The 20,723-nt window shown below is 38.6% G+C and overlaps 1 long non-coding RNA gene across 13 annotated transcripts in view; it reads left to right on the forward strand.

Annotated features, from left to right (window-relative positions):
* Positions 1–8,282: 8,282 nt before the first annotated feature.
* The window catches only part of LOC140712033 (uncharacterized), a 257,877-nt gene continuing 245,436 nt past the window's right edge, over positions 8,283–20,723 (forward strand). For 3 of the 13 annotated variants that reach the window (XR_012093452.1, XR_012093457.1, XR_012093458.1), the window contains exon 1: positions 8,286–8,550. This is a non-coding gene — a long non-coding RNA (uncharacterized lncRNA). Of the gene's footprint in view, positions 8,551–20,723 lie in introns of all 13 variants that reach the window. The other 10 variants (XR_012093465.1, XR_012093454.1, XR_012093464.1 and 7 more) reach the window with 9 other exon arrangements.

Raw genomic sequence — 20,723 nt, forward strand, 5'->3', positions numbered from 1 at the left:
AAATATTTCCATCAAAAAATGGCCCACAAAAGTTGTTAGTTTTTTAAAGGGGTCAGCCTCAGTCATCTAGACCTGACAATTCTAAGAATTCCTTACTGTAAAGCATTTTGATATGTTCAAATGACTTTAATATAAAAACCATGAATGATAAATATTATTTCCAATTTAATAAAGTAAGAAGAGAGGCTCAAAGAGATGGTATAATTTGGTGAAAAAGTGATAAATTAGGCTGGGCGCGGTGGCTCATGCCTGTAATCCCAGCACTTTGGGAGACTGAGGCAGGTGGGTTACCTGAGGTCGGGAATTCAAGACCAGCCTGACTAACATGGTGAAACCCCATCTCTACTAAAAAAAGAAAAACAAAAAAGCCAGGTGTAGTGGCAGACACCTGTAATCCCAGCTACTCAGGAGTCTGAGGCAGGAGAATCACTTGTTCCCAGAAGATGCAGGTTACAGTGAGCCAAGACTGTGCCATTGAACTCCAGCCTGAGCAACAACAGCGGAACTCCATCTTAAAAAAAAAAAAAAATCATGAATTAGTTATGCGACTATCAAGATTTAAATACATAAATTCTGTACCCCCCATTTTTTAATTTATTCTGTATTATTATGACACTTATGTTCCATATTGCTTCTCTTAATGCTTTTGAAAAAATTGATATAATTCTCTTTTGGGTCAAATCTGCAAAATGACAGCTTGGCTGGAAACCACCTGGTGGTATGATCATTTCCAAGACCACTTAAATTTTAAGGTTACTTAAGAAAGTCACCTGCCTTAGTCCAGAGCTGTATCCTGAAAGCTGCTGTATCTGATGCCATGAGTTATTAATTTCAGATGTCTGTTTTGTGCTTTGGATATTATCCAACTTCTAGTACATGTATCTCTTTGCCTAAGGGCTTTTTCCAGAAAATGACTCTACCATGGACAGTAGGCTAGAAATGCTGGGTAATTAGTGCCCTCAACCAATTACTGAAGCCAGTGAGCATATAAATATGTTAACTCCCTTCATCTTTCAGTGATATACCATCATTTCCTAGAAATTCCCTACAGAATAGCTTTAGCCACCCAGCATGGTTGCTGATTTAACTCAGCTTGTATTTACTGCCTTCCCTCCTCAGATCACTTTCTGGTGTCCTTGAAGGTTATCTCTGCACTTCCCACACAAATTTCTTGCACTCAAATCCTTGTTTCGGTCTACTTTTGAAGGAACCCACAAGAAGACATACATATCTGGAAGAATTACTATGCTTAAAGTACATAACTTCATCTATAACTCATAATAAGAAGTAATACTATAACAATAATTGAAAGTTTTGAGGTTTATCATGTGACAGTCACAATTTGAAGTGTTTTAAAGTTTTACCTTATTTAATTATCATAACAGCCTTATGAGATAGAAACTAGTACTGTCCCCATTTTAAAGGAAAAAAAGCTGAGGTTTGGAGAGAGTAAGTAGCTTAACTAAGATCATTCAGCTTGGCAGTGATACAGTCAGGAGTTGAAACTAAACCTTCTCTTGCTAAAGCCGAGTTCTTAATCCTACAGAAATTAGTGGATTTATGTTCCTATGGACTTAATGAAAGAACAAATAAATAAATATAAAATAATTTTTTCTTTATCCTTCTCATTTTATTACAGTATGGTGTACTAATTAAGAATTTTAGAAAAGAAGTAAAGTAAAATTTCAATACAATTTAAAGATAAACTGATCAGGGGGTCCTGAGAGCAGGTTTGATTGGACTCTGGACTTGGTGATGGGTAAAACAGGTTTGAGGAGAAGGACCCAGCTCTTTGCCAGCAGGCAACGCACAGAGAGATGGCTTTCTTCTCTGAGACACCCACCTGCAGGTACCTAAACTCTCTGTTACCCTAAGCCCATATCTTTCAGAGGCCCAAGAAGCAGCGACTACTTTTAGTGTCAGTGGGAATGTGTAAATATTTAACTAAAATGATGAAGCCTGAAAAAGCCTGGCTTCTTTGCTCTTCCTTTTACTGTAAGGGAATTGGTGATTAGAATAAATAATGGTTCTGAAAATAGCTCCATCTCATTTGTTCAAACAATTAAGCCCATCAAGGAAGTTAATTTATGAGAGAAATGACATACATGTTGGCAAATTGTTCTGTTCATCTTGAGAGCCTTCATATTTTCTCATTCCCTGTTTTACGTCTTCCTTTCTGTCTCTATTGTTATTTATGCTATCACTTCTCAGTGTCTTTTGGGAGCTGTTGTTTCCTACAGCTAGTTTGTTTTTTTCCATTCCCAAATTCATGCACAGATCTATTTTATCTACTTGTTTCTAAGGACGTATTTGCTCTCTCCTCTCTCCTAATTTGGTAATGACCATTTAATTTCTTTATTTCTGGCTTTGGTTTGCCACAGTCATTTTTTATAAAACATCCCTCATACATCTTGCATTCTGGTGTTGATAGGGCATAATTGGATAGATTCAGGTAAGTAAAACAGAAGCAAAGGACTCTGATACATGTAAAGAAAAGAAAATAATTGCTACTTTAAAAGCCAACTGTACTTTAAACTGCTGGGCTACGTGGAAAAAGAATTCTTTTAAGAAAGATATTTTCTCCTTTGCTTATGACAAACCCTTCTCTGGGCTTGTTTGATATGAAAGACAAAGTCTTCTATGTCTTGTGCTGTTCTCTACTGCCTTGATATATATGGCAGAGACTTAGATGGAAGCAGCAACTTTGAGCCTGGTAAGAGGTAGACAGGGATCTGGGGGATCCTGAGATTTGGAGAAGATGGAGGAACAAGCTTACAGTAGGAAAAAGGTGTAGCAAGATGGCAGTAAGTTGGAGTTGAAGGCAAAAGAAATTCGGTTAGATAATCCTGGAAGAAATTATGCAGAGAGCTTATAGAGAGTAAAATCCAAGGTTCAGTGTATATATATATTTTACCCCTTCTGCATTCTGTTGAAACTCTTTTCTGTAATCACTAAGCATCAATAGAAAACATGCTCCATGCTGCCTTACATTGACAGTGTTTAGAAGACTAAAGAAAATGGGGCAATGTCCAGTGTGGGAACCAAGAGATGAAAAAAAAATTGTAGCCACAGGATGCATGCAAGTAGATGGAGTGACCACAGGATGCATGCAGGTAGATAGGGTGACCACAGGATTTATTCAGGTAGGTGGGGTGACCACAGGATGCATGCAGGTAGATGGGGTGACCACAGGATGCATGCAGGTAGATGGGGTGACCACAGGATGCATGCAGGTAGATAGGGTGACCACAGGATTTATTCAGGTAGGTGGGGTGACCACAGGATGCAGGCAGATAGATGGGGTGATCACGAGATGCAGGCAGGTAGATGGGGTGATGGAAATGTGGTGAGAACAAAACTTCAGAGTTCAAGGTGGGCTGGTGAACTTATTTGCGTCCCCTACCAAACACATGCCCTGCATAATCAATTCTTCACATTTAAGCAATAATGAAGGTTTAAAAACACAAACCTGATCAAGTCATCTCTTATTTAAAACCCTTGTGAGGATTTCATAAAAAACTCCTTAAAATGATATACATGTCCCTTTATGCTCTTACTCATCTCTGCAACCTCATCTTGCAACAGACTTACCCTCAGCATTTGTCCTTCATCTACACTGGCATCTGTGCATTCCTTCTGGTATGCCACATTCCCCTTGCCGCAGGACCATTGTACGTGCTGCCCCATCTGCCTGAACGTTGTTCCCTATCCTCTGTGAAAAGTTGGCTTTTTATCGTAAATCAAGCATCCCTTCTTCAAGGAAGCTCTCCTTGCCCTCCCTGACCAGCCAGTCTCTCAAAGAGCCCTGTGCACCTCTTCTTTAGTACATCTGCAGGAATTGCCATTGCACAATGGTTTGTGTGGTCACTTGATTAATTTCTATCTCCTCCACTAGTCACACAGCTCCATTCAATGGTTACATTAGGCCTGGATGAGAGTTTTATCCCTGGGGCTTTGTTCAGTGCTAATCATATCATAGGCACTCAGTAAACATTTGCTGGAGAAAGGAGGAAGGGAAAGAAGCAAGGAAGGAGGAAAGGAATGGAGAAAGAAGGAAGGGAGAAAATAATAGAGGAGGATAATAAATAAATACATTTATTAAAGGCCTCAACAGTCTTCTCTAAAAATATGCATTAGTGAACTTATAGTTTTCTGTCTGGTTCTACTTGAAAGACAAGCATTTGGAAGAGTGGATTTTTTTTTTTCTGGTTTTCAGAATGGACTAAGAGTTCTGTTTCAAAAAACCACTGAGTGTGGTTGACACCGAAGAGCTTGTTAAAATTGGTAGTTAAGGAAAGTCCTTACCTGTTTAGTTAAACTTTATTCTGTGATGATAATGAAGATGATGGTGATGAAGATGAGTATATAAAATTTCTTTTGATTATCCTTCCTAAATTCTTTGATGTATATGTATATATCTTCTTTGTGTATCTGTGTATATGAAGAAAGGATAACTTTTCCACCAGCCATAATCATTTAGCACCAACCTAAAAACCTTGTGAAGAAGAAGAAATTCTTGGTCAATCTGACAGTTGCTTCTGTTTAGTAAAGAGAATGATTTCTCAAGAACAAGGATCATATGCGAATAATGATCTAATAATTTTACCTTCTTTTCCAAGTTGCATTTTGGCAAAACAAACTCTTCCTCTAGGGTGTTAGTTGGCTATTAAAGTATTTTATCCCCAGGCACTACCTATGGCATTGGAGTTTGAATTAGGACTGTTTGCCAGGTTAGAATTCCTAACCTGACTTTATCACTTAGCAGCTATGTGACCTTGGCCAAGCTATTTAACCTGTTTGAAACTCAGTTCCCCCATCTTTAAAATGAATATGATAATTTCAGGTCAGGGGGCTATGATGAGTGCTATGTGAAATGATATATAGAAAACCAGGTGCAGAGTGGATGCTTAAAAGTTGCCCCCCTTTTCCTGTCTGAATTCTGTTTTCTGAACGTATTTTCTTCCTTCATAGCTTCTGCAAGAAGTGATGTGGTTCTTTAATTATTACTCCATGGTGCCAGATGAGTTACCTTTTGCACCATGAAAGGGAAAAAATAACATTAGTAGTCTTTCTTTAATTGACCCTCCTGAGAGAGATCAAATGCCAGAGCTGAGTTTTAGGAGCAGCTTCAAATACAAGGGGCTGAAGTTAGATATTAAATTCTTATGAATACAGAGAAAGGAGAATTCTCCGTGACGCAAGGCAACTTTTGGTGAGTGGTCTAATGCAGCATCTCTGAGAATAACTGCATCAGTTTGGTTCCTGTCTAGCTAAGGAAAAGGGGACACAGAGCTTCTCTGACTTCTCCCTGCCTTCAGTCGTACCTTCTTCCTCTCTTTTCTGGAAGCTGCCAGAGAGGGCTCCCTAGTACCAGTCAGAATATGTAGAGAAACAGTGCCTTTCTTCTTTTACCATTTTGACTCTTCCTCCAGGATTATTCCTGCAGAGACCTCTCAGAGAGACTCTTCTCTTATTTGTCAAGCTGTGTCTAACCCTTATGAAATAGATTAATGCCACTTTGTGACCCATTTCATTTATGTTTCTCCTCTCAATCAGAAGCACCATAATTCTCCAAATTGAATTTTAAATGAGACCCTGTTCATTGACCACAGGGACAGTGAATATATGCATAAATTGAATCAAACCTCTTTTCTCAAGTAATTTGTCTTCACTCTAGCCTGAAATTGTCCTTTAAAGCTGGGTAACAGTCTTAATTCAGACTTCAACTTGATAGTGCCTGGGGATTAAATTACTTAATGGTCAGAGTGAGAAGTTTATTTTGTAAAAGTAAAATGAGGGGAAGGGAGATGAAGTCAGCATATTATTGTCTACTAGTGGTCAGGAGAGGAGTTGCTTGGGTCCGGTCTGGATTGTATGGGCAACTTCTTGAAGGTTAGACATGAGATCTCTGTAGAATCCTTGCATGTTTCATTCTCTGCTCTAAGAACCTGTTAAGTTAGTGAACATTATTACCCCCATCTATTTTATAGATGAGCTCTGAACAGAGGTCAGAGAGATTAAATACTGTGATATTACTTATAGTTATTAAGTGATGGAGACACAATTTTAATAAGAGCTGTTTTTCCCTAGAGCCCAAGATTCTATCTGACAATTATATTATACTGTGAGGTAGCATTTCTTAAAAGTATTCATTTGTGGAGACATAAATAAAATGATAGCTAACAGTACCAGATGATTTGGGACAAATATAAAACAAGCAGAGAAATTCATAAACCCTGAGGGCATCTCTGATGAGGCTCTGTTCAGATGGCAACCTATGGCACCAGACTCTGGGGCCTTGTCTAAAGGTCACTAGGAAAATTAAAATCTGTCTCCCATTTCGATTTGCCATACCAGTGAAGGCTGATGAAACTGCAAATCAAATAAAAATCTTGGAGCCCACTCATACTTTTGTCCCAACATCAAAAGTGTTCTTTTCAGTTTATTTAACAAAAGAGTTCCTTAACACAGAAGCTTTCAGAACTTGTCTTATGGAAGTCTCTTGTCATCAGGGAAGACTTTAAAATGGCATATTTGGAACATCATAAACAGTCTTCAGTTGTTTCTCCTTCTACTTTTAAAGCTTCAGTCATTCATGTATTTAACATCTCTTTATTGATTGATTACTGTATCCAGCCACCATAAATGCAGCCCTCCTCACTTGACCTGATCATTATTCTGATCACCATCTATTCTGTGGCAGACTCTAATACCTCTGTAAAATTGGCCAGGATGTCTGCCACTAACTCCTTCCACATTTTTCAGAAAAGTAGATACTATAATTCAAAGATAAACCAGTTACTGGAGTTTCTTAGTGCATCTTTAAAATAGAGGCAGATACAAACAAATAGCTTAGACTTGATGAAATATCAGATGTCTTCTAAGGTTCTTTAATTCAACAGCTCTGGTTTTAGCTACACTCAGCAAAGGTATGAATTCTTTCAGGTTTGAGGGCCTTAGGGTTTTCATTTTGGAAATAAACAGCTTGGATACATTTTTTTTCCCAGTACTATGATTTATCCAAGCACCTGCTCTACTTTGCTCCAAAGTACCTCCATGAGGGAGCTGCATCTTCCAAATCCCCAATGATTTTGAGAAAGTCATACTTTTTCTCATTGGAGGATGTAGTAGCTTAGGAGAATTAGGAGTCTGGGATAAGCATTTGACCTGCCTCTCTTTTCCTTCATGGGAGGCAGTGTTGGGTGGATGGGGAAGCAGGGGACAGGGTGGTGAGGAGCATGAGTCCTGCTGCAGACCATTCTGGACCGAATCATGACATCTTTCTTGATGTATGACCTGAGGCAAGTTATTTAACCTCAGTTTCTTCATCAGAAAATGAAGCTAAGAGTAAGATTTACATGAGATGAGGAAAACTAGAGGCAAGAACACTTGGGGCTCACTTGGAATAAAGCCCAGATCATATGGAGCAGACAATAGCTAATAGCTCTTTCTTTATCTTTCTTTCTTTCTTTCTTTTTTTTTTTTTTTAAGATGGAGTCTCACTCTGTCACCAGGCTGGAGTGGTGCAGTGGCGTGATCTTGGCTCACTGCAGCCTCTACCTCCTGGGTTCAAGTGATTCTCCTGCCTCAGCCTCCTGAGTAGCTGGTACTACAGGCATGTGCCACCACGCCCAGCTATTTTTTGTATTTTCAGTAGAGACGGGATTTCACCACTTTGGCTAGGATGGTCTCGATCTCTTGACCTCGTGATCCACCCGCCTTGGCCTCCCAAAGTGCTGGGATTACAGGTGTGAGCCACCATGCCCAGCCAGCTCTTTCTTTGTCAGTCAAGCAAGCAGTGAGTCAACTATTGTCTCCATGTTTGGGAACCTGTGAATCTAAGGCTGAACCTACAACTGGGGCTTCACTGGGCATGCTGGATCCAAGCAGAGGGAGCTGGAGGGCTTGTGGAGGGGAATAGGAAAGGGCTTAGGCTGTGGCTTCTGCTTCAAGCCAGTGGGAATAATAAGAGTATATGACCCTATTTCCAGAATAGAAAGATAATTCTTTTCTCTTCCTTTCTGTATTTATTCAAGCAATTCAACATATTGCTTCCCTCTTTGCTCCCATTCTCTTCCTCCTCTCTCATCCTTCTGTCTTTCATTCCTCCTTCCCATCCTTTCCTCTTTTTTCTCTCCTCTAGTCTTTCCTCCCTTTGATGTGAATTCTAGCCTTGGAGTAGGAAAACACCTTGGCATGGTGGAGGAGGTGAAGGGCAAATGGGAGATAAATACTTGGCAGAGGAAGAGTCTATTTTGGCTTTCTTTCCTTTTGACCTCAAGCCATGCATCTCTCATTGCTGGGAAAAGGCCAGATAGGCTTGTGACTTGTTGATAAAGAATGGAAGAAAAATCATGTTGGCAGGAGGTAGGCTGCACTGCATCCAAATGAGCAGGGCCTCACCATGGAAGGCCTGAAAGGGAAACATAAACTATTCCAATGGAAGCTGCAGAGCAGGCTTGAGCTTTAGAACTGAGAAGAGGAAGAACCACTCTGTGGTCAGCCCCAGCCTGAAGGGAAGTTATAACATCCAGCTTCCTTCTGTTCCAGGTTGGTAGTGGATGGGACACCTGGCTGGGGTGGGGAAGGGAATCGTGTTACCTCAAGAGCTGAAGTGGGGAAGGCTTCAGAGAGAGCTTAGAGGCTTGCCTGTCAAGAGAAGCACTGGGATTCACAAACTTTGTCTCTGCCTGTTGCGGTTTCTAGTGGAAAAAATAAAAACCCACAAAATGTAGCCTCATCAACTAATCTCCAACCTTGCTCCCAATCAATATCCAGGTTCAGACAGATATTAAAATAAGCACTTCCATTGTGTATTGACAGCACCTATTTAATAGAATAGCTGTGCCTGATGACAGGGACAGAAATAGGGAGAATGCGATGATTACTAGGCAGTATGAGCATCTTGTGCTAATCTGTTCCCATTTCATCCTCCTGCATGTTATCTCTTTGATTCTCAAAACCACCATGGGTTGACAGAGCACTGTCTAATAGGAAGACAAATATACATACACAATACATACACAAATACATAGTCACAATCTGACAAAACTAGACCCCTTGGGAAACAGACTTTACAATTCCATAGATGTCAGAAGTGACCTTAGGCATCCTCCACAATTTCTCAGTCTAAGCAGGATGTTTTCTGCAATAACCTGGGTGAGTGAGCGTCCCACCCTTTCCTAAATACCCCCATTAACAAGAATCTCACTTTGTGTGTGTGTATGTGTGTGTGTGTTGTTGCAGCCCATTTTATTGTTAGTAGCTCTAGAGCATTCAACCATACCATTGGGTTCCTGCTTTTCTATATTTCCAGGCAAAGTGGTGATGGCCGAAATCAACCCTTTATCCTTTTATCATTACTAATCCCATTTAGTTTAGATCTTGGGTGTCTAATTCCAACAGCAGTGTTTCTCCTGAATCCCTCCCTCAACTTTCTTACTTTTCAGCAATGTCACCACCGTCACCACCATTGATTCCAGCTTCATATTGGTGAGACTCGTTCCAGAAGAATGGCTGTACCTTGAGTATTACTGCTGCCTTCCTTAGAGCTACTGTTCCACTGAATGACACAATTATTTCTGTGACAATTAATTTGGTGTTTTTCCTCCATAATCATTCTTTACTCCACAAAAGATACCTTGTTTTTCTGCTTTATAACTTTCTATAGGAGTTTATACTGTGTTTCCAGGGAAGGGATTGGAGGTATTCTGGTGAGGGGTACCATCTTAGGTTGGATACTCAGTTTTTGTTACCTATACCACAACTGTGTATCAAGACAAGGCACACTGTTCTTAATCTTCCCACCCTCCTGGGCTGGCTTTGCCTTCTTAATTTACTTGTACAAGTTGAATGAGTCTTCATCTCTTTTTTAGGCAAAGATCTTTTAGTCCATAGTGCCCAGTATGTTCATCCGTTTTTGGTCCCTTTAAATGATCTTACTGTATACAAACAGAAGAAAAGGAAAAAAGCTGGAAAAATTAGCCCACCAGAGCAATTTGTTCAGATTCCCCCATTGTAACCTTGAGCTCCTCCTAACTCCTCAACTCTCTCCTGGTTCTCTTGCCTAGAAGATACTTTGGGTGTGTTTCTCTAACACTGTATTTCAGATAAAATTCTGAGAATGACCTACCTAACTTTATACCAGAGAGACAAACTCTTTTCCTTTAGCCCCATCTGAGGATTCTGGTGATCCAGTCAGGCCCTCCTGCCTTTTCCCTAGGAAAAACAAAAACAACCCCCCTCTCCTACCAAAAACAAACAAACAAACAAACAAACAAAAAAAGGGCTCAGAACCTAAGCTTTAACTCCAGAGTTCCCTTTGCTATTTCTCCACTCGTCAGTCGAAACATGAATTAGGCTCAAAGTAGACTTTCTTCATGGACATAAAGGCAAAACCTAGTAATATCATTGGTCTTGCTTCTGCCTCATGGAACAACACAAACATGCCACCTCTCAGGTATTAAGGTATTGGGCAAAAAACAAGATTTAGGGCAAATTCAACCATGCCTAAGGTGATTCATGTTTGCCATAATGAGTTACTCAATAGCATTTCGTCATACACTGTAGTCCCCTATTGGAATTTAAAGACAATGTGAAGAACACTGAATGGTTTTGTATTCAGAAAAAGGTTTGCTTCCATTGCACTGATAGTGAGAAGGCTCACCTCTGGCAGAGACATTTATGGCTGACTGAATTTCCACGGGTTTGTCTCAGCTCCCTTACTCCGCATTGTTTTTTGACTTTCTTTGCAATGAGGAGAGGTCAAGTGACTCTGGACAAGGGCTGTAAATCTGAATAATGCATATCACCTCTGGACCAAAGCATCCAAGAGTCTGTATGGAAATTGCCTGGATCCTGAGTCACTGCCACGGCCAGCTTCCCCAGAGTCACTCATCTTGCTGGAAGCAGACTTTACAAGCACAAGAAGCAAATCTTTGTTTTACTATATCACTGAGATTTCAGGCCTACTTTGCTGGCACAACAAAGCCTAGTCACCATGACTGGTATGGCATCTTTGTAATAGTCCTTAAAAAATGTTCACTTGCCTTGTGTAATTGTAGTTATGTTCTCTGGAGCCCCACAGCATGCTTCCTAAGAAGGAACGTCAAACCCATCAAAAGTCTTTTCTTTAAAAGCAAAGAACAAGGGGATAACATACATACGGGCAGCCAGGTTATTCAGGGTTAAGTAGAACCACTGAGTACTTAGAGGCCTGAATCTAGAAGCCTCTTTTTCTCCCACTGCCCTTGCCATACACGCTGGTTCATCTGAGCTGCTGCAGCAAAAGGCAAGCTTAGGAGAGAAAGAGCATATCCTTAATTCCTGGACATGCTGAACCAAGGCTGCTGAAAGTAATGAGAATGCTACATGCTTGATATAGGATCTGGGTTTTAAAATCTAACAGACACATATTCTCTGTGGAGACTTTGTGGCTGCAGCCAGGCTTCAGGTCTCAAGCCCTATTTTGCTTCCCATCAGAAACTACTCTTGCGTGAGAGCTAGACAACTACTGAATTTTCTGCTCTTTCTAATCTTCCCTCTTCTCTCCTCTCCTCAGGAAGATTTATCAGGTGGTGTTTCTAGTGCTCCTATTAACAAATTTTGATAGCTTCTCTAGGGAGGGAAAGAAAGCCAATGTTTTTTTAGCATCTAACACAGGCCACAAAATGTGCTAGTCACTTTTTTTTTTTTTTTTTTTTAAATATGCCCTCTCATTCCTAATAGGTAGTACAGTGAGAGCCAGGTAACACAGATTAGAAGGAACAAAGGACTTTGGAGTCTCAGAAATGTTGGTTCAGAACCACAGCTCTGTACTAGTGCTGTGACCCAGAGCTAGTCTTCCTGAACCTATTGCCATAGCTCTCAAAGGAGCTAATCCTACCTCATACTCCACTATTGTGAGGATGAGGTACTTGGTGAAATTGTGTGCTGCTGTCCCTGGCACATACTAGGGACTCAATAGCAAGCTCCTTAACATGCTTATGAGAAAGATCTTGCTTCCATTTTGCAGATGAATTATGGCTCCTAGACAGTCAATGACTTAGCCTAAGTCATGTCATGGGAGAACTGGATGCCAAATTCAGGTCTATCTGATTCTGATTTCAGTGCTATGATGGCAGAGTTAAACAGTTATGACAGAGATGGTATAGCTACATATTCAAAATATTTACTGTCTAGTCCTTTAAAGAACTAGTTTGCCATATTCAGAATTGAAAGAAAGAGTATAGGATCTTTGCATATTAAAGAATTCTCATGCATAGAAAACATTCATCAAGGACTCCACACTAGTAAAACTATGTGGCAGAGAAAAAAAATATTTCATATTTTAACATGCTTTATATATAAATCAGGTAAAACATAAGAATATTCAACACATGTTGAAATTAATAAACATACAATTCAACTCCCTAGCACATCTGGTTAAGCTACAGAAAGCAAGAGGAAACTTTATTTTATAGATTAATTGGTTTTCCTGTGGGAAAATAACAGGAATGTTAGCAGACAGCTTCATGAGCTGTGATCCAGAGAGAATAGTTCCCCATCAACCCCAGGAGGCCTGACTGTGTTTGCTTGGTCATCAAAGACTGGAACATTCTGAGAGGACACAATGTGCTTTAATACAGTGTTGAAGGAGGTAGTAAATTCTAGGACTCTCTGAATTATTTCTATGTAACCACAAACAATTTGATGTTTTACTACAAAAAAGGAGGGCATTCTATTTTGATTAAATCAGAATGGTTCTTCATTCCAGGGAGTATTTTACTTCCTGTGTCTTTAATGTCTGCTTAATAAAATCACACATTCAATTATTTAAAACAGCCAAGAACCAATAAGGGATTTGCCGACCTGGCGCTTAAAACTTAAAAATCTAATTTGCCTTTCCTTCACTGCTAGCAGATCAGACCCAGGTTGAGGGGGATGGAAACTATTGGACATTGTAGAGTCATTTTGAAGAGCTGAGACTTGGTTCGCTGAATCTCATCTATACCTGAAAAGAATGAATTTCATTATTGATGTTATCACAATTGACATTTCCCCAGGTTTTCATCTATTCTATCCCCAGATTCATTACCTTTTTCAAATTGTTAATGTACTAATCTACTGAGTTCTGGCGATTTCCACTGTGATTTTTATCTATACAAGAATTTTCACAAATAGTGAAAGTTAACCCATCACCAGCTGTTAGACTAGCCTGGAAGGACAAGCTGGGAGATTTGCTGGAGTATTTGTACCTTCTTTAAAGATGCTATGCTTTCCTAAAACAATCACATGCATTTTACTTAAAGAAAATAGTTTTATAATTATTGAAGACACTTAGACTTTTCCAAGCAAAGATGGAAGAATAGGACATTGACCATTTTTCCCACAATCGAATTTGTATTCAATGTTTAAGACATAACCTTTTAATTGTACAGAGAAGTATGCTGATTATTCATTTTTCCTTTATTGTTAATTTTAACACCAAAACAATATTTTATTTTCATTTTCTGTAAACATATAAGTCATTTGCTATTTCTACATATAACTTGATGTTTCTGAAGTTGACTTTAAATATAAGTACTTTGTTATATCTAAGTACAATTTGATTTTTCTGAAATATTAAAGGAAGTTTGTTTCACTTAGATTCATTATATCAGAAGGGATAGTTCAACTAAACTCTGTCCCAGTGATGTGGATAGTCACAGTCACATGGTGTATAATTAAAGCAAAAATGCTGTATAGAGATTCTGTTCCTCATAATTATTAATATGTTCAATTACCATGGAGTGCTACTAACAGCTCTTAAAATAATCAGCCTGGATTTCAGGAGAAATATTGGATAGGGAAACTGCACTATTTACAAAGTGATCAAGATAACAAGATGCTGGCTCAGGAAATATGATTTATAAAGTAATTATTCTTCTTACTAGTTGCACGATCATCACATTTCTTAGCAAATTACAATTTTTTTTCTTTTTTCTCATCACAAATTACTTATAATCCTACATGCAGAACTCTATTCCCGTGCCCTGTGTTTCTGCCAAATTAAGCACATTATAAATTATTTGAAGCAAGTACTTTTTAAAAAATTCATTTTTGCCTTTCTGTCAGCTATCATTTACACTTTCTTTTACTATTCTTTTAGTAGTCATTCTGTCTATACTTGTGATTCTCAAAATGTGGCTCTCAGACCAGCAGCGTCAGCTGCATCAGTGCATCAGCATACCTAGAAACTTGTTGGGAATGCAAATTATCTGGCCCTGGTCCAGACCTATGGCATCAGAAACTCTGGAGATGGAGCCCAGAAGTCTTTAAGCCCTGCATGTGAGTATAACTCAAGCTGAAGTTTGAGAACCACTCAAACACTATACCACACTTTCTGTTCCCTCTCTTTATTTTATCCTATATGCTCTATGTTCCTTCCTTGTTGCCTGGTAAAAACAGCATTTTTTTCTTGTCCCATCTAAAATGCCGTCCTTGGTTTCTCCCTTATCAGAATTCCCTTAGAATAAAAAGTATATATTAAAAATTATAAGGCATATATCTATGAAACCTTGCTTTGTAGTTGTTTGGTAACATCTATTATCTCCTCTCCAATGATACAAGTCCCAGAAACAAGGTACTATGTCCTTATATTCTATTGGCATATAGCCCAGTAGCTGGTGTTCAATCAATAACTGACTGCCTGCCAGATCTTGCCTCTAACACATACCCTCTACCACTACAGGCTGAGTTTTGCCTCTGAAACTTTTTCAATACTGATTCACCTCTTTGCAGTATTTTTCACTATCTCTATGCTACATAATTCTTATTAAGCTCCAATTTGCTCTCCCTTCTCTCAAGAACTTCCCAAAGTTTGTCTGAATTTCTACTTCTAGCTAGGAGATGAATCCACCCATCAAAAACAACAGAAAAAGATGGATAGAGTAATTAAAATAAATTGTTTTAAGGCCTCAGAGAAATATTAAGGTATCTGAATAGAGGGGTTACATGTCAGAAAAAGGGAAAACATTGTGCTAAATGAATGGAACATACTACCCTGTCTTTTTCTGAGAGATTCACTGATGCCTAAGAGTCATGACTCAAAAGGTTGAGATGCTGTGTAGTAAGTTGCTACTAAGAAGCTAAGAAGTTCAAAACAGCTTTTTGACAGTCTTGTGCATTTGTGCAGACTTTTTAAAAAATGAAACTCAGGGCTGCCTAAGCAGTTCACACTTGATGAGTCAAGATACAGGACAAGAAGCAAGCATAGAAAAGTGATGTCGACATCCCAGACTTCTCTCATCCTCATCACATTTGCCAACCATAAGCAACATGGACTTATATATGAAGAAGTCAAGTTAAAGGGGAGTAATTAAGTAGTTAAGGAGATAATTGGAATTTCTGGCAGTCTTATAGGCTATAAACCTAAATGCTGGAGTTTTATTGACTAAGAAGAGGCACCCTGATAACCCAAGTTTTCATTTGGGGTCCCTGAAAGATTACATCATAGGAGTGAAAGTAAATCAGAGATAGATTAGAACTTACAAAAAAGAATTAAATTCAACTTTGAAATATTTTATATTCTATTTGATTAAGGTGACTTGTTCTCTGACTTTTAGACATGAAGACTCATCTAGAACTTCTAGAACTACTTTATTTAAAATAAGTGCATTAAAAATTACAAAACTAAACAAAAGACACAAAAAGATAACACTAATGGAAAAAAAAGGTAAAAGAAATAGTGCCCTTAAAAAGTAGTTATGATTAATATGTCTAAGAAAGCAGATGGCAAGATGGAGGATGTCACAGGTGAATAGAAATCTTTTTTTATTTTCCATTTGAGACAGGGTCTCACTCTGTCACGCAGGCTGGAGTGCAGTGGCATGATCTTAGGTCACTGCAGCTTCCACCTCCAGGGTTCCAGGGATTCTCCCACCTCAGCCTCCTGAGTAGCTGGGATTACAGGCATGCACCACCACACCTGGTTAATTTATATATATTTTATAGAAATGAGGTTTCACCATGTTGCACAGGCTAGTGTTGAACTCCTGGGCTCAGGTGATCTGCCTGCCTTGACCTCCCGAAGTGTAATTACAGGAGTGAGCCACTGTGCCTGATGAATAAATATTTTAAATAACAAATAAAAATTTGAGACCAAAATTTGCCATTAAAATTAAGAAAGTAAAGATTCTTGTAATACCAGATTTGACAAACCAAAGAGAAGATTCGTGACCTGTAATACAGAGAAATAGAACAGAGGAAGAAAAATGATCGGAAACACAGAGGAAAAATAAAATACACAAAAGAGCATTAGTGACATTTAGCATACAGTGAAGAGGCCTAATCTACATGACATTAAAGTACCAGAGGAAAGGAGAGAATGAAGTGAAAATAATTTTTGAAAAATGAAGGAAGAATTTTCCAAAAATAATAATAAACCCTTTAACTCAAAAACTAAAGAAGCTCTATAAACCTCAGTCAGGGGTAAAGCTATGGAAAACAAAGACAGTGTTAAAATCTTAAAGCAGCCAGAGGAAAAGTTATCTTGCTACCAAAGGAGTAACCATAGGAATTATAGCTTATTAGTCAACAGAAATGATGAATGCTGGAAGAAAATAAAAAGGCATTTCTAAAATCCTAAAACAAAGTAACTATAAGAGCAGAATTTGATGCCCTGCAGGATAATATTTTGAAAATTAAGAATAAATAAAGCTGTTTTCAGATAAAAATAAATAAATCTTATAGAAATGATTGGAAACAGATCTACACTTAAATACTAACATATGGTCTTCCAGGAGGAGGAGATAATTCCAAAGGGAAGAACAGAAATGCAGAAAGGAATCAGCAGTAGCACAGTGGGAGGCTGAATCCCCGACTCCTGAGTTGGATTTCAGTTTGGTTGCTCTCAGTGCACCACAATCCTCAAATTCCTCCAGGCATCCTCTCTGTAGGGGATGGGTTGGTAAAAGGTTATTCTCAAAGTTTCTGTTACGCTGCGATTGGCTAAGACTTAGCTATCATTACAGGCGCATATTCCTAAGTTGTTTTTTTTTTTTTTTTTTTGAGATGGAGCCTCACTCTGTCGCCCAGGCTGGAGTGCAGTAGCACAATCTCGGCTCACTGCAAACTCTGCCTCCCGGGTTCACGCCATTCTCTTGCCTCAGCCTCCCCAGCAGCTGGCACTACAGGCGCACGCCGCCACGCCCGGCTAATTCTTTGTATTTTTAGTAGAGATGGGGTTTCACCATGTTAGCCAGGATGGTCTCGATCTCCTGACCTTGTGACCGGCCCACCTCGGCCTCCCAAAGTGCTGGGATTACAGGCATGAGACTGTAATTGAAAATTGGGTTTTCAATCTTGTTTACTTGTTAAACTAGGTTGCAGTTAGTCTACAAAGACTCAAATATAGAAGTACCGAGTCCTTCTCCTTCCATATTTAGTTTGCTTTAACAGTGGGAAAATCCTGTCCTTACAGCTCAGCCTCAGTCTTAGTGCCCCTGAGTTTGTGTGGTGAAGCTTTTTCAGCAATTTTGTTCCTGTCCCAGGGTTAGAGTTTTATTCTTCATTTCTCCAACCGCAACTGATCTTCACTAGTGTTCACACTTGGCCTTCAGTAATTTGATAAATGTCTTAGCTGAATTCTTTTCATCCACTTTCAAGGCGATTATATCTTGCTCTGTGCTATGTAGGCCGTAGGTAATCAAGTGCTCATGTTTGTTTCTTCTTGGAGGCACCTATCTTTTCTCAGGTGTTAAGCTGGTTGGTTGCCCTGTTGTATGTTGTTATATATTATTATTATTATGACAATAATATCAGTGCAAAAGGGAAAATACCATTAAGGAAATTGAGGTATTTTAAGATCCTTATAATGTCCAGAAATCAGTATACTCATGCTTCTGCTATCTGTAAGTCTAGATGAAATAAGCAGTAAGATACATTGATCAACACTCTGTCCAAAGGAAAAATATCCTTTCACTACTATATTTTAGAGACACTCATGTTTGGGTTGTAGAACTCTACTAGACTAACTGAATTTCAGTTGGCACTGGCATATAATGCAAAATTATCCATAGAGTATACCTGAGGTTTTTCTCTTTAATGGTGATAAGCAACTCTTCATGATACTATGAGAATAAATTAATGGAGCTGAGACAGTGCAACAGGGATCGATGTCTAGTAGCATGAGTCCCTTAGTCATTAACATTACTTGCGTTTTCTGTGTCTACCTGAGCTCCATATTTTACATACAATTCTTATGTGATGATTTCTAATGCTGTGCATGCCCAGCCTTAGAGGTTTGGCAGGTGAGAAAACACTCAGGTAATTGTGGGTATGGAGGGTGATAGAGTTTGGATGTGTGCCCCCAGTCAAATCTCATATTGAAATGTAATTCCAATGTTGAAGGTGGGGCCTGGTGTGAGGTGATTGGATTATAGTGGCAGATTTCTCAGGAATGATTTAGTACCATCTCCCTTGGTACTGTCTTCACAATACTTAATGAAGTTTTTCTGTGTGTGTGTGTGTGTGTGTGTGTGAGAGAGAGAGAGAGAGAGAGAGAGAGAGAGAGAGAGAGAGAGAGAGAGAGAGAGAAATCGATAGATATCTGGTCATTTAAAAGTCCATAGTACCTCCTCCCTTGCTTGGTCCTGCTCTGGCCATGTGACATACCTGCTCCCACTTTGCCTTCCACCATGACAGTGAGTTTCCTGAGGCCTCTCCAGAAACTGAGCAGATGTTAGCATCATGCTTCCTGTATAGCCTGCAGAACCATGAGCCATTTAAATTTCTTCTTTTAATATAAGTTACATAGTCTTAGGTATTTTTTATAGCAATGTGGGAATAGACTAATACAGAGAGAAAAAACAAAGTAATGTGTGCATCACTCCAAATGACTGCTCTGTTTAAAATATTTGTAGTTAAAATATATGACAATAATACACAAGAGGATAGAGAACGTCCTTATGTATTATATTAAACTCTAATAAGTCAAAGATACATATTTAAACTGTAGGGCAGTGATTTTCAAATTTTAGAGTTGTTCAGAATTACATGAAGGGCTTCTTCAAACAAAGAGTGCTATATACCACCCTCAAAGTTTCTCATTTAACTTTTTGAGTGGTGGGGTGGGGTCAAAAGTTTACATTCCTGCTAAAAATTTCAGATGCCACTTTTTTGAGGAAGACACTTTGAAAACTACCTCTGTAAGGTAAACTATTGAAGTAGTGGTAAAATAATATGTAGTGTATAGCTAGTAGAACAGAAAATACACTAAAAATAATAATAGTAATAATAATAATCATAATAGGCCTGACTACTCCAAAGTGAGCAGGAAAGGAGAGAAAAAAAGAATGTAATATGAATGAGTCAAGGACAGATCCAATTGTGACAAGGTAAATTTAAATCCCTAGGAACTACATTTTATTTAGAAAGATTAGTCTAATTAAAATGCAAAAATTATAATATTGAATAAATTATAAAATGAAATTTATAGAGATAAGGTACAAAAATGTTGAAAATGGATATAAAAAAGTTTTACCACGCAAACATTAACCAAAGAAAACTGTGTGAATATGTTTATATCAGATGCCATAGTCATTAAGGCATGATGCATTTATTAAAGATAAAAAGAGTGTTTTCATATTGATAAAAGGTCAGTATGTCCGGAGAACATAACTATAAATTTGTGTGCACATTATAAAGCCTACAAATATACAAATGATACATTGTCAGAACTAACTGGGAAATAGAAAAATCTAAAATCAGATTTGGAGGTGGGGCACGGTGGTTCACACCTATAATCCCAGGACTCTGGGAAGCCAAGGTGGGCAGATCACTTGAGTTCAGGAGTTCAAGACTAGCCTGGGCAGCATGAGGAAACACGGTCTCTACAAAAAAATAAAAGAAAAAGAAAAAAAATTAGCCAGGCATGATGGTGCATGGCATTGGTCCCAGCTAATTGGGAGGCGGAGGTGGAAGGAGGTTTCAGCCCAGGAAGCAGAGGTTGCAGTGAGCTGAGATTGCACCACTGCACACCAGCCTGGATGAAAGAGTGAGACCCCATCTCTAATAGAAAAATAAAAATAAAATAAATAAAATCAGAGTTGGAGAGCTTAACAAGTAGTGTTTGACAGTGCAAATAATCCAAAATAACAATGATTTAGAAGATCTGAAAAGCATGATTAGCAAACTTTACCATATATGAATAGAAACAATAAAACCTGTAACTACAGAATGCAGTATACATTGTTTTTAATTGAATACTTACCAAAACTAATTACGTGCTGGCCATTAATGAAGTTTCAACAGATTTTAGTGGATTGAAATGATATAAAAGTGTTATTATCTGGCTATTGTGAAACTGATCTAGAAATGGCTTTAAAAACCTAACTAGAGCATTGCAGTTTTTTCCTGGCTTATGGCTGCATAAGTTCAATCTGCTTCCTTCTTCACATGGTCTTCTCTCTGTCTTTTCTTCTGTCACGTAAGGATACTTGTCATTGGATTTAGGAGCTCACCTGGATAACCTAAGATGACATCATTCTGAGATCCTTAATTAATTACCTCTGTCCAAACAAAGTAACTTTTAAAGAGTTTATATATTAAGATATAAATGTATTTTGGGGAGTCATCCTTCAGCCACTGCAAAGATTATATAAAGTTCTAGCAAGGCTGATGAAAAACAACCAAGAGTAATAAGGCACAAATTACCAACATCAGAAATGTTAAAGAAGATATCATTGCAGATCCATAAAATATTA

Source organism: Chlorocebus sabaeus, chromosome 1, assembly GCF_047675955.1.
Source record: "Chlorocebus sabaeus isolate Y175 chromosome 1, mChlSab1.0.hap1, whole genome shotgun sequence".
NCBI lineage: Eukaryota > Metazoa > Chordata > Mammalia > Primates > Cercopithecidae > Chlorocebus > Chlorocebus sabaeus.